At 35.0% G+C, this 21775-nt stretch overlaps 1 pseudogene across 1 annotated transcript in view; it reads left to right on the top strand.

Moving 5' to 3' along the window:
* LOC143235697 (uncharacterized) overlaps positions 1-21775 on the top strand; it is a 93254-nt pseudogene that overhangs the window by 15198 nt on the left and 56281 nt on the right. The window contains exons 4-9 of the transcript XR_013019356.1: positions 367-557; positions 2954-3023; positions 9765-9891; positions 10672-10869; positions 16521-16694; positions 17981-18047. The product of XR_013019356.1 is annotated as an uncharacterized LOC143235697 (transcript). The remainder of the gene's footprint in view (positions 1-366; positions 558-2953; positions 3024-9764; positions 9892-10671; positions 10870-16520; positions 16695-17980; positions 18048-21775) is intronic.

Here is a 21775-nt window from a genome sequence, read left to right as displayed (position 1 = left end):
GTTGTCTGTTTTAGATTAAATCCACATTGAATTATCTGCTGGCTCCCCGCTGGTACAGCGGTTAGTCTACGGATTTACAACGCTAAAATCAGGGGTTCGATTCCTCTTAGTGGGCTCAGCAGATAGCCCGATGTGGCTTTACAAAACGAAAACACACACACACACAATTATCTGCTGTGTCCACTTCAGAGAATCGAACTCCGAATTGTAGTGTTGTAAGTCCATAAACTTACTGCTGTCCTACTGAGGATCTAAAACAAGAAAGATTTATTAATAGTACTTCCTCTTTATTGAGGTTAAAAAGAAAAATTTAACCTGATCATCGTTTGAATTTATTATACTTTATAATAAAATTGGTCTGTACAGTGGTGGGGCTAAATGGAAGAGTCGAAGAAAGCTACTTACGCCAGCTTTTCACTTTCGAATTCTTGAAGACTTTATTCCAGTTTTCGACGAACAGTCCAAAATAATGGTGAGCAAGATGAGAGAAAAAACTAATGATGAGTATATGGACATAGTTCCTTTATCAACTCTGTGTACATTGGACATCATTTGTGGTGAGTTCTTTGTAATAGCTATTATTTATTACGTGATATCTATGGAACTATCTCTATACATACATGAAAGTAAACCTAAAATCATCTGCCCAATAAAACTAGAAATTAAGCTGACCTTGTGAAAGTGAAAACCCTTTAAATGACAGAGGCAAATCATCTATTTAAGATCGTTTGAGTGGAAGATATAAATTTCCTAAAATCGTGAAAAAGCGCTAAATGGAGCAGGATCTTACCGAATTCGTAGTCCTAAGCTGCACATTTGATGAGAACTTCTACTCAATGGATAAAACGTAATATAATATACATGTATAATGATTTATAAATCAAATAATCAAGTGTAGCTTCTGCTTATGATACACTCTAGTCTCTTTACTCAGATCGAAATACTTTTATTTAAAATGCTCAATTTTTTGTTTGACTAAATTTCGTTCATTGGCCTATTGTAATGTATAGCTATGCAATTTTTTTTTACCTTTTAGCGTTATGGGAAGTATATTTTTAAACAATTTAGTTTTTATATAGAATTCGATAGATTAGAAAAAGAATGCCCTTTTATGCCATAAATTTTTACATTCCTTTTTTTATATAACCAGTGAATTAATTAGGAGTAAATTATAGTTTTTTTTTAATTAATAATTTATGATATATCCTCGATTTAAGAATGCCACACCATTTACGAGATTGTTTAGTCTGATTTTTAGTAGTTAAATGTAATTCACTTTTAACTTTCATTGAAGTAGAATGCAATCTTTTATTAATCTTCGTATATCAGTAAGTTTCTTTTGTGTATGTGTGTTTGATTTGTATTTAGCATTCGTTATTATATATTATATGTTGATCCGGCTGATGATTATAGACTGTAGGTTGCTAGTGTACGGGCTGCGGATCAGAAGGTACAATATTTAAGCTATAATGTTTCGTGGGGGCCCAGCATGGCCAGGTGGTTAAGGCACTCGACTCGTAATCTGAGGGTCGTGGATTCGAATTCCCGTCACACCAAACATGCTCGCCCTTTCAGCCGTGGGGGCATTATAATATGACGGTTAATCCCACTATTCATTGGTAAAAGAGTAGCCCAAGAAATGGTGGTGATAACTAATTGTATGCCCTCTAATCTTACACTGCTAAATTAGAGACGGCTAGCGCAGATAGCCCTCGAGTGGATTTGTGCAAAATTCAAAACGAACCAAACCAACGTTTCTCTTTACACTTTCAACTGTGGGATTTTATGATTGGTTTGTCTTCTCTCTGGTCAGCTATGTCTGAGCTTTAAAATTCTTTGACCTGGCGATTTATCTTAATGTCACATAAGGTGCCGTTTGGTTTAAAATACCGAAACCTTTTATTCCATTAAGTTTCAAGCCATATTACTGATATAGAGTATTGATGTAAATTAAGTCATACTAGTGAAAACTAGTTAAAGAAGAGAGAAGGAATACTCTTAATAAATATTAATATTCCTGCATATTTGCACCTGTTTTCACTATAAGGAACGCTGAACAACTAATTGCACCAAACGACGACGTATTCTAATCGTTTGTAGCCAATTAGTTTATTAGGTGAAACTTTTTTGATGGTCATATTTGATAGTTTCTGCCTAATTTCATAGTGATTTTCTGCTTATAAGGTTAAATATTTGATTAGAATATTGTATACGAGTTTGTATGTAAAAATATATCCAGTATCAAGGGTATCAACTCTTAAAATATTGTCTAACCAGGGATAAGGTTTTCACCATTAATTAAGGGAGTAAATTCCCATAAGTTTACGAATGTATTACACTTATTTTGGTAAACAAAGATCAAAACAAATAATTATGTGTGATTGCAGTTTCCACCATGAACGACAATCTATGAGCATATCTGCTAAATGGTCAGGTCAGTAGCCTCTGAGGTTCAAATATAGCAGCCCCTAATTTTGAACAACTAAACAGAAGTAAGAAGGCCAGTCATCAATACCTGCTACTACAAAGATTTGTCTATTGTTGTTTTGAATTAAGCACAAATCTACACAATGGGCTATCTGTGCTCTGCCACCCACGAGTATCGTAACTCAGTTTTTAGCGTTGTAAGTCCGCAGACATACCGCTGAGCTACTGGAGGGCAAGACTCGTCTGATCCTTTCAACCGAATAACGAAACTAATCGTTACTTTTAAAACACTCTCACAGATGAATATGCGGAACGTATTGAATGGCACATTGTCTCAAATCTTAAATCTTAGAATAACAAATCGGCACACGAACCATAGGTCACGCATGGCCCGAAGCTATGAAGCACATTCTGTAAACCAAATAACAAAATAACAAACTAGACAGTTAAATTATAAAAAAACATTAATAGCCACTAATTTAGTTGTTGAATTGCACTAATTCTTTTTTATTCTATATCATTTCAGAGACGGCCATGGGAATCCATCTTGGATCACAGGAAAATAAAGAATCAGATTACGTGAAAGCAATGCACAAGTAAGTGCATCAACTAAACGTGTAAAAAACAAAGGGATTAGTGCGATTAACATTATGTATAAACTGTGTCTGCTGTATGATAACTGTGAAATAAAACTTTCTTAGTTATAATAGTTTCAAGGAATCAATGTGACACGAATAGCACTACCTTATGATTCTTCTAGGGAAACATTTGAGTGAAAAATTCGAACAACAAAAGTAATTCCATTTTTTTTTGTTATAGTAAACATCCCTTCATCAACAAGTAAAAATATTTATCTTTTTCTAAGCCTAATAATTCACGACTCATTTCAAAGATGGCTTTAATCCCTAAAAGTGAGGATGCAATTTTATTTGAATTTTTACCCACCTCTGGTTTAATTACCATAAAGAAAATGACGTTAGGGTGTTTTGAGTTCGAAAACTTAATAAGCTAGAGTTTAGCTGAAAAAGTTTGTTCTTGAATTATGAAGAGTCTGAATGAAAAGTTTCGCTTTACAAAATTAAGTGACCCTCAAAAGCAGGGGTTCCCAACATTTTGGCACTCGAGACCCCTTACCTAAAAGTTTGAAACCCATGTGACCCCTACTTAGGGCTTACTATCAGCAGCTTAATTTTTTCTTTTATTTTCTGTGAAGGAGAGGGAAAGAAACATCTAAAAATATTTAAAAATTCTGTAATTATTTATTAGCAAATTAAATCACATTGGTCCAACCTGAATTCACAAAAAAAAACATATATTTCTTAAAATAATATTAACATAGGTTTGAACAGCCATCCAACCCAGCTAGTGAGGTGCCTGATGTTGCATTTCAGCAGCAAGCTTTGAAATTCGTGGCCGAGCGTTTGTTAGAGCCAGTTTCATATCATCTCCAACATCAAATCTGTTCCTATTCTTTGTTTTTATATTGACAAGAGTGGAAAATCCTGCCTCACACAAGTAGGTAGAAGCAAATGGAACAAGGACACGTAAAGCTATCATGCTGACTTTGGAGTATGACTGATACATAGCGCACCAGAACTGAGTCACGGATTTCACCTTGAAGAGATCACGAGCTGAAGAGTCGTTCCTTAGATCCAGAAATTCATCTTGGATATCATCTGGGATGCTGGATACATCAAGTTCAGTACAAAATGGGTTCCTTACCAGGGCCTCCTGTTCCTGTGATAGCTCAGGGAAGTAACGCTCGACTTCCTTTTCTAGAGACTGAAGATGTTCGGTAATCTCATCCTTGAGGAACTGATCCAGTTGGATCTGAGACTCATCCGTCACTCCACAAAGTTTTTCAAACATAGCGATGTTTCCAAGATTGGTTTTCCGACGCCATTTCTGCAGTTTGGAAACAAAGGACAGAGATTATCTTGAGAAAGGAGAACATGTGTTTCCCTTCCTTGAAGCTTCAAATTGAGCTTGTTCAGCTGGTCAAAAGTATCGGCTAGGTACGCAACACTTTTATTCCATGCTTCATCTTCGAAGTGAGCTACAAGATCTTTCCTTTCTTGAGTCTCCAGGAATAGCTTTATTCCATCTTTCATTTCAAAGACACGATTAATAACGTTTCCTTTCGACAACCAACGTACTGCTGTGTAGAAGAGAAGGATTTCGTGGTCAGCATTCATGTTTTTGCATAGTTCTTTGAATAGGCGAGTGTTGAGTGCTTGAGTCTTCACATAATTTACAATTTTGATTACAGATTCAAGCACTTCCTGCAGAGAGGCAGGGAGAGTCTTACTGGCGAGAGCATATCGGTGAATCATGCAGTGGATGCCCTTTGCTTGAGGTGCTAGCTTCTTCACTCTCGACTGGAATCCTGATTTCGATCCCAGCATAGCCGGTGCCCCATCCGTACAAACCCACACACGTTTTCCCATTGAAGATCTTCGTTTTGAAAAAAAGTTGAAACTTTTCCATGACATCATCAGCTTTTGTTGTGGTTTCAAGTGCACTGCAGAATAAGAATTCGTCTTTGATGTCACCTGAATTAATGTATCTCACGAAGAGAAGCAACTGAGAACATGAACTTACATCTGTTGACTCGTTGAGCTGAAAGGAGAACAAAGGGAAACCCTTGATTTCAGTCAAAACCTGTTCCTTCACATCCATAGACATTTTAGAAATGCGCATCTGTATAGTATAATTTCACAGGGATACTTGCTGCATCTTCTTTGCACTGGCTTCTCCCAAGAATAAGATTTACTGCTTTCATCATACAGGGTTTAAGAAGTGTTTCTCCAATCGTTTGAGGCTTTTTTTGTTTAGCAGTTTTGGAAGGCAATCTCATATGAAGCTTCCACTACGACTGCACTCTGCTGCTGAAACGACCCACTTCTATCGATTATTTGGCTTTCAAGACACCGTTCATGCCGTTTGAAGAAATCCAAACCCTTCTTTGCGTGTTCTGGATGTTTCGTCTCGAGATGACGCTTGAGTTTTGATGGTTTCATTGACTCTGCACTCAGGACAGCATGGCACAAAACACACTGTGGTTTCTCGATGCCGTCGTTGGCGAGCACAGTGGTGAAGCCAATGTTGAGGTAGCATTCTGAGTATCTGTGCCGTTTAGCCATGGTCACAACTCACCTCTACTGCTTACTTATCTCCTTGTTAAAATAAAATAAAAATGTTGAATAATGAACGCTTTGGCAACTGTAGATCTTACACTGACTACTTGTGGGGGGTGCAGGTAGAGTAATGATGGGGTAAGTATTGGAAGGGAAGGGAGCGTGGCCAGTCGCGCGATTCGTCATCCACCAATCAGCAACGGACATATGACTCACGTGTCGACAGCGAGCACACACACACTTAATAACAGCTAAACAGACACACAAGCATACGTACATGAGCGTGCACTCACATACTCGCTACTCACTAGTACACACATACATACAGTTGCAGACATTTATATGCAAAAACGGCTCGTTTGGGCTGAGAAAACACTTTTACATAGAAGAGCGAACAACGTTTCGACCTTCTTCGGTCATCGTCAGGTTCACAAAGAAACCGAAGAACGATGACCGAAGAAGGTCGAAACGTTGTTCGCTCTTCTATGTAAAAGTGTTTTCTCAGCCCAAACGAGCCGTTTTTGCATATAAATTTCTTCTCAACAAGTGGGTTTCTCGTCATCACTGATAGTTGCAGACACATACACATTCACACAGGCACATTCACTCACAGGCACGCATACATACACCCATAATATCACCTAATGACATTGAACTAACGTAGCACACGTTTTGCTTTGCACCGAAACAAAAAAAATGTAAGAGCATGAAAATGTAATTGATGAAATAAAATTAATGTTATCCCAAGCTACTTCTAACAAGGGTACGCGACTCCCCTGCGAGTCAAAAGTCTTTTATTGTTGTCTTCTTTTTTTTTAGGCTCCTGGTCAACAAAATACTGAATAAAAAAGTTAATTATGATGAACATTAACATAGTTAAAATTCTTAAACCATGAGCTAACCCTAAAAGAGATGCTACCATGGAACTCATAACATAGAAAATTAACTTGTCAGGCCTAATTTTCAACATCAATAACTAATCATCTAAGCGTAATTCACGTTTCAATTCACTGAATGTTTAGTTTTGGGTAACGAAACTGTTCTATCATTAAAAGTGAGAAAAATTCTTTAGTTTCACGATTATGGTGCACGCATTTTACAAAATTAACAGAACTCATTGAAGTGTAGTCTCACTCAACTTATGCATTATGCTTGAAATGGTGATTACTTAATTACCTGACGTGTGGAGATTCAGCTATTTTTTATATTTACAATTTTCCTAGTTAGGACGACAATATGCATACGTTCTACAGTGTCATGGTATTGTAATTAATTGTGTGTAGGCTTGGCTTTACCTAGAATTTAGCTTGCTGGACTGTTAATCCGAAGGTTTATGGTTCCTGTTTCGTTAATGTAAAATTACGTTCCGTATATTTAGGACGTGAGTGTATTATGAAAATGACAGTCAAATTCATAATGTTCGATTAGTTTTTGCACTTTTTATTTAAGAAAGACTACCGACCAGCAGTACCTTACTACCCATCATACAAGCAAAGGAGTTGACTAGCACTCTTATAACTAACCAATAGCTTAAACTGCGGGAACTATTTTATAGTACCACACGGGTTAGAGCTCTGGTTGTCATTTCCGATATTCAAAACTCTACAACGAGTCATGCACATTAAATATGAGCAGTATTGACACCAGGTGCTGGTGGCTATTTCTCTTCCCTGTGGTCGATCAGGGTTGGCGGAAGGCGCTGTTGGCTATCTCCCTTTCTTCTAGGTGATCATAGAAATTCTAATTTTTGAAGTAGGTTCAACATAAAAAAAAACACATTTATGCGAAACATAAATTACGTATCTAACTTTTGTTGTATGACTAGATTATCAGGTTTTTCATCCGAGGTCAACCTAGATGCGTATACAAGTTTCACCGTTGTTAAGATAATTATTATATTCTGACTCACTGAAATGCAATTATGTGTGGTTTAATATGCTAATAAAGAATGTTCCTGTAACTCCAGTGGTTCAGCGATAAGTTTAAGGGTTTGTAACTCTAAAAATCGGGTTTTGGTATCAGATGTGGGAGTAGTACAGATCAGGGAAATGCAAGAGTTGTATCTTTAGAAAATGGGTTGATTAGATTTTTTTTAGGAGTGATGCAGAATTTATACGTCGCACAGGGCACCACCATTAATGATCAGTACGGCCCTGGCAACGGATAGCCTATTAAGCTTAACAACAAACAAACGATGTTCTCACTTACACAAGCTCTTCTCATCATGTGTAAAGCTATGGTAAACGACATCATAATCACCAGTCATGCAATCATGCACACTTGATTCGATATTTGTCACTAAATTTGCATATTCTACTAACGTGTTTCTAACCACCTAGCGATCAAATTAGTACAGTTAGAATTTCATATAGAATACTTAAATTAATATATTTTATCTTAGATATTTTAAAGTATGAAATTCTGTTTTATTAGGACTAAACATCAATGCTAAATCAACTCACTAATAGGTTGTACGAAACAGCCTACAGAAATGCTTATTTAGATAATTAATATATATTTGCCCATATGTGGAATTCAGTTATAGATAACAGAAGTAAAAAATTATGCAGCATGTAGCTAATTTCACAAAATCGCAAATGGTTGGTAAAAAGAATTTTATTCCACGACCCTTTTATTCATTTCAAGTTCCCAAACTTTTTTTTTTTTTTAGATGTTTAATGTGCTTACCTATATAATCAATTATAATTATTGTTTGTTTTTGAAAATAAACAAGACTAACTTTATATAAATAATATTGTTTATTAAAGTATTTGGAAATCAGTTGTTTTTACTTATAAATACATTTTAAATACAATTACTTATGAAAATCTTCAGACACACTAGCTATCATACAAATACGATAAATTAGCATTTAAACTAGATTCAATTTAAAACGACTCTGTAATCCAGCTGTTAAAGCTTAATATCTAATTATAATACACTTAGAACATTAAACAACTGTTGATATTATATATCTGTGTATCATGGAATACAAAGTAATGTTTTCTTGTTGTTCCGAAGTAAATCTTATATTTCTATATTAATTACACTGCACAACAATTTTATTGAAAAGTTTTGCTTCCTGAAAAGTGTTTGCTGATTGTGACAGGTACCTGGTGGGTATGCACAAATATAGTTTTGGTTTTGCTTCATCACGTAGGAACTCTGAGAAATAGACAGTTAATTGTTTACCGGCAATAACGTATTTAATTGCGTTTATGTTTATAATACGCTATTACGTTCAACATAATTAAAAGTGCTTTGCTCCTGATTTTCGTTTGTATTAAATGTCCAGTCCATTACGTTGCGGTGTCCAACAGTATTCAGTATTGACGGATTTCAGTTGCTCTGATATTGTTTTCCATTGTACCAATGTCCTGGTGAAACTGAAGATTTTGATGAAAGGGTACGTGATGGACAAATTTGGATGTGATTTTCGTGATCAGCAACCAAAAATCTATAAGGAACACCTAACAGTGTTCGAAAAGCAAAAACTTTGTTGTGCAGTGTTATTAAGATGTAATAAAAAGTGATTTGCAAGATGAGAACCACTAAAGACGTCAACATAGTATTATTTTCTATGGTGTATAGGCTTAAAATTCAGCAGACAATTTCCCTACAATCGCTTTTTCGCCCATAATAACATAGAAAAAATCATGGCAGGAAACGTACGTTGCTTAATTCAGTCCCATTGCAAACCCATGAATTTAGTCATTTTTTTTTTTGTGACCAATCATAATATTTTCTTAAAAATTCCTACTTTGGAAGTCTTAAAGCATCTTCGTTCTTATGTATTAATAATACCTTAACTGTACGCTATCTTCTAAAGGCTTATTACTGTACACGGTTTTTAATTGATAAATTTTAATCAAAAGTTGTGTATATACTTACCTAACTATACGCAGATGTGTATGTATACTAAATACAGTTGAGTGACAGACGTTGTATAGACATGTCCTAATTAATTAAGAGGAACTTGGAACTTACCGTTATGAACAGAACAATACAAGTTTTCTTTGTTAATTGTCTATTTCAGTTTATTTAATGAATGATAATGTGGTACTCTCATTATTTGGTACGACATATTTTTTTCATATGGAAAGTTTTCCTTCTAATTAATACTTAAAATAATAACGATATTGGTATTTTCATAACTCTTTGTAAAATACATTATTTATTGTTTGTTTGTTTTTCCATTAGCGTTGCGGAGACTTTTATTGCCCGAGTAGCGAAGCCATGGTTTTGGCCAGATTTTATATTTTATAGAACAAGGCGAGGTAAGAAGTTTCTGAAGAGTACTGAAACAATGGACAAGTTTACACGTCAAGTGAGTCCTTTAACTGTACAGAACATTCACCGTAACCTGTTATAAGCATGCCTTAAAAAACACACAGTAATCGAATTATCACATTTCTTTTAATGTAACAAAACGTAAGTTATTTCTGACAGTTTGAATACTTCCTACTGGCTCAGAGAATTTTTGTTTGTTTGTTTGGAATTAAAGACACCGCTGCATATTAGGATATCTGTGCTCTGACCACCGCGCGTATCGAAACCTCGATTTTAGCGGTGTAAGTCCGCAGACTTACCACTGTGCCACTGGGGAGGGGCAGCTCAGCGTGAGTAAGAAGACTTATAACTGTATAAATGGGGTTTCGATACTCACAGCGGGTAGAGCAATGATACCTCATTGTGTAGCTTAGTGTTTAACATAAAATAACAAAAAACCACAACCCAATCCGAAAATTCAAACATGTAGCGAGAAGACCCATATGGTTTGTTTTCAAAGTATTTCATTGGTTAAGATTCTGCTTAAATCTTTAACAGAGGTCTCAAGTCTGTTGTATGCTGGGCAAATTAAAAGAGAATAATTGTATATCATATACTAAATTGTGAAGTAAAAGAATTGAGCGACATGTAGCTAATGTCATAAATTCGGAAATGGTCGGTAAAAAGAAATGTGCTTCACAATTCTTTTATTAGTTTTTCGGCCGTAAATTTTTTTTTAAAGAGGACTACAATAAGATTCTACTTGTGTGATTGCCATTATTTAAACGCATGTAAAACAACAAAACTTAGTTTTACTGTTGGTTCAATTTAAATACAGGTTATACGAGCACGAAAATCTGAGAAGCTGAAACAGAAGATGTTAGAAAATGAAGAAAATTATCATCATGATGAAATAGCATCCGGCTACAAGAGGAAGAGACAGGCTTTTCTGGACTTGTTATTGGAACATCATCTTAAAGACAACACCTTAACCGAAGATGACATGCAGGAAGAAGTGGACTCCTTTATGTTTGCGGTAATGTCTAGTTCTGTTTATTATACTTTATGTCTCCTTTTATGGCATTTCCTTAGTTTCAAGAGGGGTCTGGCATGGCCTAGTGGGTAGAACGTTCGACTGAAAATATGCCGGTTGTGAGTTCAAATCCCCATCACCGAACATGCTCGCCCTTTCAACCATGAAAGGCCAGGTGGGTTAAGGCGTGCGACTCGTAATTTGAGGGTTGCGGGTTCGTATCCCCGTCGCACCAAACATGCTCGCTTTCTCAGCCGTGGGGGCGTTATAATGTTACGGTCAATCCCATTATTCGTAGATAAAAGAGTAGCTCAAGAGTTAGCGGTGGGTAGTGATGACCAGCTGCCTTCCTTCTAGCCTTACACTGCTAAATTAGGAACGGCTAGCGCAGATAGCCCTTGAGTAGCTTGGCGCAAAATTCAAAACAAAAAAACAAAGATAATCCTCGTGTAGTTTTGCGCAAAATTTAAACCAAACTAGTTTCGTGCAGGGTATTTATAACAAGTCTAGATAAGCAAACCCTGACTAAGATAATTATTAGATATATTAATTTCAAAAAAATGGTTAAATGTTTTTTTTTTCTCATCTATTGTAATTGTTCGCAGGTAAGCTATGCTCCAAACATCTTCGCACCAGTCGCACCAAACATGCTCGCCCTTTTAGCTATGGGGACGTTATACTGTTACAGTCAATCCCACTATTCGTTGGTAAAAGAATAGCCCAAAAGTTGGCAGTGGATGGTGATGACTAACTGTCTTCTCTCTAGCTTTACATTGCATAATTAGAAACAGCTAGCGCAGATAACCCTCATATAGCTATGCGCGAAATTAAAAAACAAACAAACAAAGCAAATATCTTCTTTGGCTCAAGAGACAAAACGGAGTTAATAATTGTACGTGACTGTCCACCAACTGGTTTGACCAAATTTCTCTCTTCCTAACAAGTAAGAACAAATTATATGTGATAGTCAGAAGCTGTTTTAAAGGTAAATTTAATTATACTTAAGCTATTTTTATATTAATTTTAACTAGAGCAGTGGATTTTCTTGTATTTAGATTATTAGTTCACGGTACGTTTCTTTCTTTTTCCATATTTAGTCAGTTACCAAAATTAGGTTGTGGTTCATTGATACTTATTTAAAATAAAATTGTTCGTATCATGAGATAATCTTTCTCCCTCATTAGTGATGAAAACTTCAATTATATTGATTCTTATCACTTTGTCTTACAGTCATCCAACTGGATATTCTAGTTGTTGTTAACTCTGAAAATACATAGGATAAAGCATAAAGCACGTAACATCCAAACGATGTAAGAAGTAACGCACTGTATAGAGTGTTCAACAAATATACGTGCAACAATCTACATAGCACGTATGCAGATCGGAGTGTTTTATCTTTTTTTCCCATTTTTAGAAAAGCAGAGTCACCCGGTGTTTCTCGGATTCTCGAAAAACCAACTCTCTCTGTTTCCTCTTTCTTATTTCAACAAGTAAAAAATATTCTGTGACTTTATGAAAAAAACAAACCCTTAGATTTAAAACTATGAACTTGTTTTACTTCAAGGCTTCCTTATGAACGATTTTTTTTTATCCTTCACTGGTAAGGATAATATGGATAATATTTATGGATAATATGGATAATAATGGATAATAATTATGGATAATAATTAGATTATCTTACACATGTATGGTTACTCGTTCTTGCGAACAGGATAAGTTTAATTCTTTACACCCTCAATAGCACTGTGGTATGTCTGCGAACGTATTCTGTTAGAAACCGAGTTTCCCAGTGGTGGGCAGAGCACAGATAGCCCATTGTGTAGCTTTATGCTTAATTACAAAACAGACAATATAATATATTCTCGTCCCCATGCTGCATTCAGATTATGGCATTGATGAATGAAATATAGTACAAACAAAAGCCAATGTTGTAATTTATAACGTGTCAAAAGAAAAAAAAATTCAGGTATCGAACCACCCGAAAGAAAAATAATAAAATATATTAGATGACTTGACCGTAAACTCATTTTACACAAGATTTATTATAATGTAAGCCTCACTCCTTTACCTAGTGTATTTGATGGTATAAGTAAACAAAATTATTTTATTTTGTAGGCTAGGCCTACTGTTTGCTTTTTTTTTTTTTTTTACAAACGATGTTCTCATTCTGCATACATTTCTTTTGTGTGTGAGGTTTGATCAAAAACCAAATAGGTCTGTAATGCTATATTCTAAATTAAATATTAACTCAAATTTACAAAAATGTCAAGTACGCGTATAATTTATTCGTATAGTGTATATTTCAATGATAAAATTACCAGTTTGGAGAAAATGATTGACGAGTATATTAATGAAAAATTGTCGTTTTGCGCATCTTCATGTGAGGAAAGTGTGACCTGTCTAGTGAATGAGGTGGAAAAACAAGCAAAGAATGTGTTCTCTTATAGAAAAGCCACATCGGGCTATCTAGTGAGCCCACCGAGGGGAATCGAACCCCTGATTTTAGCCTTACAAATCCGAAGACATACCGCTGTACTAGCGGGAGTCAGAAACAAACAAACAGAGACATTTTAACTTTTATACATAGTTCAACTTGTTTTTTTACACAACAGATAAGTCTTCGTGACATGATTCTGAATAAAAAGTGATAATTTGGAATGACAGAATACTCAACGGTTAGTTACTTCTTTTCTAAACCTATTTACTTCCACCTTGATTGAAATCTTCAAGGTTAAATAATCTTCTTGAAATCTTTTTATTTAGAAAACAACCATTAAATCTGAAGCTAAAACAACCATTAAATCTGAAGCTAAGACAACCATTAAATCTGAAGCTAAAACAACCATTAAATCTGAAGCTAAGACAACCATTAAATCTAAGTTTGATTTTAGTTCTAAGCAAAATCTCGTTTCACGACGTTCCAAATAAATATTTTTTTTTGTCTCCCGATGGAACAGCGGAAAGATATGGAATTTCAACGGTAGAATTTGTGGTTCGATTCTTTTCGGTGGATACAGCAGGTAGCTCAACGTGATTTTGCTCCAAAACAAACAAAACAAAATGTGTTTTTGTGTGTCCGCCAGTGGGTCAATGGTAAGTTTACGAATTTACAACGCTAACATTTGAGGATCGATTATCCGTATTATACACAGCGCAGATAGCCTAATGAATAACTTGACGCTAAAACATACCCAAACTTACAAACTCACACGAGCTACGTAAGTTTGACGATAAGTACAAGGGAATGTACTTTATTCATAGTTATAAAATCACGGGCTAAGCACTTCCAGTCGTAGTGCCTAATTAACCAACAAAACAAGTTTTTCATAAATTAAGCGTTGTAACACCATCATCCAGTTCTTTCAAACCAAGATGGAGTGTCCTCTATTGACGCAAGTAGTTAAATTGTATTCAGTTGTTAGGTATAACAGAACATTGTTGGTTTGGTTTGTTTTGAATTCCGCTCAAACTGCACGAGAGCTATCTGCGCTAGCCGTCCCTAATTTAGCAGTGTAAGACTAGAGAAAAGGCAGCTTGTCATCACCACTCACCGCCAACTTTTAGGCTACTCTTTTACCAACGAATAGTGAGATTAACCGTCACATTATAATGCCTCCACGGCAGAAGGGGCAAGCATATTTGGTATGACGGGGATTCGAACCTACGAACCTCGGATTACTAGTCTAGTGCCTTAACCACCTGGCCATGCCGGGCCAGAATATTATTAATAGCCAGTTTATGAGAAACGACATCCATGTTTGTCCGATCTTGAAAATGTGATAAGTTGTGTTGTATATCGTTTTCTCAGTTAACTATAATACATGCATATATAGAAAAAATACGGACGACTAAGATATTATTTCAATTTTACTTTTATGTTTGTATAAGCAATGTTAATCGTACTTAAATAATATTCTAAATGCTGATTTACACTGAAAAAGCACATATTGTTGTAACATGTTTGTTAAAAGTATGTTAGGAGTTTAAAAAATGGATACACTGCATGTAAAATAAAAAAAATTACAAGAAACGTGGAAATTTCAACACCATTAACAATCAAATACATTCTACAAAACTCCTAGATATCCATCAAGTATAATGATTGATTTAATTAGCATGATTGACATTTTTAACCTTGAAGATACTGGCAAAGTAACACTTGAATGGGCTGAACGTTCAACACGTAGTGCTCTGTATGGAGCAAAAACTTTTCTTATAAAGAGTAACCCAGGATGGTTTTGACCTTGGAAACCTTAAGCTGTTCATATAATTATAGGCAGCTTTACAGTATAAATCCTCATAAAATTCTGAGATAAGTAGCCATGTGACTATTTGTTATGCAGAAGAAACAGCAACAGACGTTTGTGACTAGTTATCAGAAAGGTTTTGAAATAAACATGTTTTAGCCAACGTTGCATCACATAATGAAACCGGAAACACTTAGAAGTTTGCACTTAAAGCCACTTATTGAAAAAAGAAGCCTTTTAATAAGATCGAAAGTTAGACGTCTGGGTGTGGCCAAGGTAAGAGAGGAATCTCTACTTGATGGTTTCATAGAATTATTGGAAACTTTGATAATTTTGGAGACGGTTATTTGGTTGAAAACACGCATTTCTAGCATTGCTGATCTGTTCCGAAAACACCAGCAACTTCAATCAAACATCTACTTGTTTTGAGGTGTACGTAAAACGACTGATAAACTTTTCAGTGTTGAGGTCTAATGAATATTTTGTTTATGTATATCATAACTACATTTTCTTTGTTACAGCCAGCCTATTAGATGTTAAAGCCTTCTGTGCAGATAACGCTCCGTTACATTCATATATACTCTAATCTATATGTTCAAAAACATTTTCAGCACATGGATTTCACAACGTTCCCCCAGTCATGAAATGAATCTATAGATAGTGAGTACCTACTGCGTATTTTGTGAATATGCTATGCCCCTTCCCCTAAACGTTACTGTGGCCTCCAGTTTAGGACCCACTGCTCTATGTAGTGCCTTCTTGTCAGTAATACTGCTATAAGAAGAGTGATAACTATTTTGGTCCTGTGTTTGGAAGGTAATATTTCCATGATCAAATGGTGCAACAAGGAATTTTAATAATGCGTTCTTCGTATCTTATACCGATCTAAAAAATCAACTCAACTGTAATATATGTAAATATAACTTTCGGTCAAACATTGGAAAAAAAAAAGGCATAGATTATCTCGAATCGATTGTTTATTGTAGATTTCGGTCATACCTATTTTGGCTTACACTCAAGAATGTGGATCTTGCACATCGTAGCATTTTACAAAAGGTTGAAGCCCCCAAGTGGCACAACGGTATGCCTCTTGAGTAACACCGCTAAAAAGCGGGTTTCGATACCCGTGATGGGTAGAGTACAGATACCCCATTGTATAGCTTTGTGCTCAATTCTAAACAAAGAAACAAAAGTTTGAGAAAAATAAATTGATTGGTGATAAAAAAAAATCATTGTACGTAATCGCTTCATCTGCAAAAATCATTTTGGAAATATAAACAGTCTTATTAACAAACGATAACACAGCGATATAAAACACTTTTGTTTGCTGAATGATCCTAATAGAATACTTCAACTGTTGTACTAGTAAAGTCAGAGATTAAAAAAAAATACGATACACTTTTTCAGGGCCATGATACAACGGCAGTAGGAATCAGTTGGGCCATATATGCCTTAGGTTTGTATCCTGACATTCAGTGCAGAGTACAAGAAGAAGTTGATTCCATATTTGGAGATGACAAGGACCGACCAATCACAGCAGACGATCTTAAACAAATGAAGTACATGGAACTGGTCTTGAAGGTAACAGTATACTATTAGAAACTTATATACTTTTTCCAAAACTTTCACTTGTTTCTACTTTTTCGTTATTTAACTGTTATAGAAACAGTCTTTTAAAGTAATAGTAACTTTACTGAAAAAAAAAAAGCCTAAAATATTATAAAAAGGGTTTTCTCCGTGACTTTCCGGTCTTTTAAACACTTCAAGAGACGAATTTGGCTATCAATTATATTTATTAAGTTGAATAAATTGTTAAATACTATACCTGTGGTTTGAACCACAGAAGATTTATTTTCATTGCACTTTTCCTTGTTTACGTTCCTGTGGTCTTTACTGAAATTGAACTATTTCCTCACATGTTTGTAAAGTGGCTTCCAGTCCTTGGACACTCAAGGATGCTAGAATCTTGTTCACTCATTATTTAACCTTTTATCGACAGCTTCATAATTGCGTTATATTGTATTCTACAATCAGGAAACACCTTTAAATAAAAAGATTTATTTATAGACACGGAGTGAAAAAGCTATTTCAATATCGTTTAGTAATTTAATTGTTCAATTCATATTTTTCCACACCTTTTACTACAAACATTTAAACAAATGCCTTCATCAAAATAAGTAAATTTTAAAATAACAGTTGTTTTTAACTGATTCAAGTTGCAGATATAAGTAATTTTCCCTATGTTTTTCTAAAAAGATATATTCGTTATTTAATGAAAGTAGAGACTATTATTGACAAAAAAGCACCAATTAAATATACCTCACCTGTGTTGTAAAGCTACTTCGGGAAATAATAATGTGGCTTTTGGTAAAGCTATTTCGGAAAATAATAATGTAGCATTTGGTAAAGCTATTTCGGAAAATAATAATGTGGCATTTGGTAAACATATTTGTGTTGTTGTTTTGAATTAAGCACAAAACTATACAATTGGCTATCTGTGCTCTGCCCACCACGGGTATCAAAATTCGGTTTTCACCAGTGTAAGTCCGAAGACATTCCGCTGAGACACTGGGTGCCGAACTATGTAGGAAAATAATAATGTGACATTTTATAAAGCTATTTTGAAAACTGAGATTGTGTAATTTTGTAAAGTTCTTTCGGAAAATAATAATGACATTTTGTAAAGCTATTCAGAAAATTAATAATCTGACGTTTTATGAAGCTATTTTGGAAACTAAGATTGTGTAATTTGTAAAATTATTGTGCAAAATAATAATGACATTTTGTAAAGCTATCTTAGAAATTACGATTGTGTAATTTTGTAAAACTGTTTCGGAAAATAACGTTATGACATTTTTCCCTGTCAGGAAACTCAACGCGTTTTCCCGTCAGCTCCATTCATAGCACGAGACCTTGTTGAAGACTTAAATGTCAGTAAGTATACAATCAAACAATCAGCCCAAACGGCTACATTACTTGTTGAACACTTAAATGTCAGCGAGTATACAATCAAACAATCAGACCAAACGGCTATGTTACCTGTTGAAGACTTAAATGTCGGTAAGTATACAATAAAACAATCAGACCAAACGGCTATGTTACCTGTTGAAGACTTAAATGTCGGTAAGTATACAATCAAACAATCAGACCAAACGGGTATGTTACCTGTTGAAGATTTAAATATCAGTAAGTATACAATCAAACAATCAGACCAAACGAATATGTTACCTGTTGAAGACTTAAATGTCAGTAAGTATACAATCAAACAATAAGACCAAACGAATATGTTACCTGTTGAAGACTTAAATGTCGGTAAGTATACAATCAAACAATCGGACCAAACGGCTACGTTACCTGTTGAAGACTTAAATGTCGGTAAACATACAATCAAATAATCAGACCAAACGGCTATGTTACCTGTAAAAGACTTAAATGTCAGAAAGTATACAATCAAACACTCAGACCAAACAGCTGTGTTACCTGTTAAAGACTTAAATGTCAGTAAGTATACAATCAAACAATCAGACCAAATTTAAATGTTACCTGTTGAAGACTTGTATGTCAGTAAGTATACAATCAAACAATCAGACCAAACGGCTACGTTACCTGTTAAAGACTTAAATGTCGGTAAGTATACAATCAAACATTCAGACCAAACGGCTGTTACCTGTTGAAGACTTAAATGTCGGTAAGTATACAATAAAACAATCAGACCAAACGGCTATGTTACCTGTTGAAGACTTAAATGTCGGTAAGTATACAATCAAACAATCAGACCAAACGGGTATGTTACCTGTTGAAGATTTAAATATCAGTAAGTATACAATCAAACAATCAGACCAAACGAATATGTTACCTGTTGAAGACTTAAATGTCAGTAAGTATACAATCAAACAATAAGACCAAACGAATATCTTACCTGTTGAAGACTTAAATGTCGGTAAGTATACAATCAAACAATCGGACCAAACGGCTACGTTACCTGTTGAAGACTTAAATGTCGGTAAACATACAATCAAATAATCAGACCAAACGGCTATGTTACCTGTAAAAGACTTAAATGTCAGAAAGTATACAATCAAACACTCAGACCAAACAGCTGTGTTACCTGTTAAAGACTTAAATGTCGGTAAGTATACAATCAAACAATCAGACCAAACGGGTATGTTACCTGTTGAAGATTTAAATATCAGTAAGTATACAATCAAACAATCAGACCAAACGAATATGTTACCTGTTGAAGACTTAAATGTCAGTAAGTATACAATCAAACAATCAGACCAAATTTAAATGTTACCTGTTGAAGACTTGTATGTCAGTAAGTATACAATCAAACAATCAGACCAAACGGCTACGTTACCTGTTAAAGACTTAAATGTCGGTAAGTATACAATCAAACATTCAGACCAAACAGGTATGTTATCTGTTAAAGACTCAAATGTCCGTAAGTATACAATCAAACAATCAGAACAAACGGCTGTGTTACCTGTTGAAGACTTGAATGTCAGAAAGTATACAATCAAACACTCAGACCAAACGGCTGTGTTACCTGTTGAAGACTTAAATGTCAGTAAATATACAATCAAACAATTAGACCAAACGGGTATGTTACCTGTTGTAAGTATAACGGTTAAGTATACAATCAAACAATCAGACCAAACGGTTATGTTACCTGTTGAAGACTTAAATATCAGTAAGTATACAATCAAACATTCAGACCAAACAGGTATGTTATCTGTTAAAGACTCAAATGTCCGTAAGTATACAATCAAACAATCAGAACAAACGGCTGTGTTACCTGTTGAAGACTTGAATGTCAGTATGTATACAATCAAATAATCATACCAAACGGCTGTGTTACCTGTTGAAGACTTAAATGTCAGTAAATATACAATCAAACAATCAGACCAAACGGGTATGTTACCTGTTGTAAGTATAACGGTTAAGTATACAATCAAACAATCAGACCAAACGGTTATGTTACCTGTTAAATACTTAAATGTCGGTAAGTATACAATCAAACAATCAGAGCAAACGGCTGTGTTACCTGTTGAAGACTTAAATGTCAGTAAGTATACAATCAAACAATCAGACCAAACGGCTGTGTTACCTGTTGAAGACTTGAATGTCAGTAAGTATACAATCAAACAATCAGACCAGACGGCTATGTTACCTGTTGAAGACTTAAATGTGAGTACGTATACAATCAAACAATCAGACGAAACGGCTACGTTACCTGTTGAACACTTAAATGTCAGTAAGTATACAATCAAACAATCAGAGCAAACGGCTGTGTTACCTGTTGAAGATTTAAATGTCAGTAAGTATACAATCAAACAATCAGACCAAACGGCTGTGTTACCTGTTGAAGATTTAAATGTCAGTAAGTATACAATCAAACAATCAGACCAAACGGCTGTGTTACCTGTTGAAGACTTGAATGTGAGTAAGTATACAATCAAACAATCAGACCAAACGGCTATGTTACCTGTTGAAGACTTAAATGTGAGTACGTATACAATCAAACAATCAGACGAAACGGCTGTGTTACCTGTTGAAGACTTAAATGTCGGTAAGTATACAATCAAACAATCAGACCAAACGGCTGTGTTACCTGTTGTAATTATAACGGGTAAGTATACAATCAAACAATCAGACCAAACGGGTATGTTACCTGTTGAAGACTTAAATGTCAGTAAGTATACAATCAAACAATCAGACCAAACGGCTATGTTACCTGTTGAAAACTTAAATGTGAGTACGTATACAATCAAACAATCAGACGAAACGGCTACGTTACCTGTTGAACACTAAAATGTCAGTAAGTATACAATCAAACAATCAGAGCAAACGGCTGTGTTACCTGTTGAAGATTTAAATGTCAGTAAGTATACAATCAAACAATTAGACCAAACGGCTGTGTTACCTGTTGAAGACTTGAATGTGAGTAAGTATACAATCAAACAATCAGACCAAACGGCTATGTTACCTGTTGAAGACTTAAATGTGAGTACGTATACAATCAAACAATCAGACGAAACGGCTACGTTACCTGTTGAACACTTAAATGTCAGTAAGTATACAATCAAACAATAAGAGCAAACGGGTATGTTACCTGTTGTAAGTATAACGGGTAAGTATACAATCAAACAATAAGAGCAAACGGGTATGTTACCTGTTGTAATTATAACGGGTAAGTATACAATCAAACAATCAGACCAAACGGGTATGTTACCTGTTGAAGACTTAAATGTCGGTAAGTATACAGTCAAACAATCAGACCAAACGGCTATGTTACCTGTTAAAGACTTAAATATCAGTCAGTATACAATCAAACAATCAGACCAAACGAATACGTTACCTGTTGAAGACTTAAATATCAGTAAGTATACAATCAAACAATCAGACCAAACGAATATGTTACCTGTTGAAGACTTAAATATCAGTAAGTATACAATCAAACAATCAGACCAAACGAATATGATACCTGTTGAAGACTTAAATATCAGCAAGTATACAATCAAACAATCAGACCAAACGAATATGTTACCTGTTGAAGACTTAAATATCAGTCAGTATACAATCAAACAATCAGACCAAACGGCTACGTTACCTGTTGAAGACTTAAATGTCGGTAAGTATAGAATCAAACAATGAGCTTA

This window comes from Tachypleus tridentatus, chromosome 12, assembly GCF_004210375.1.
Source record: "Tachypleus tridentatus isolate NWPU-2018 chromosome 12, ASM421037v1, whole genome shotgun sequence".
NCBI classification, from domain to species: domain Eukaryota; kingdom Metazoa; phylum Arthropoda; class Merostomata; order Xiphosura; family Limulidae; genus Tachypleus; species Tachypleus tridentatus.
Note: the sequence above shows the minus strand (reverse complement) of the source record. Positions and strands in the feature narration are given on the sequence as shown.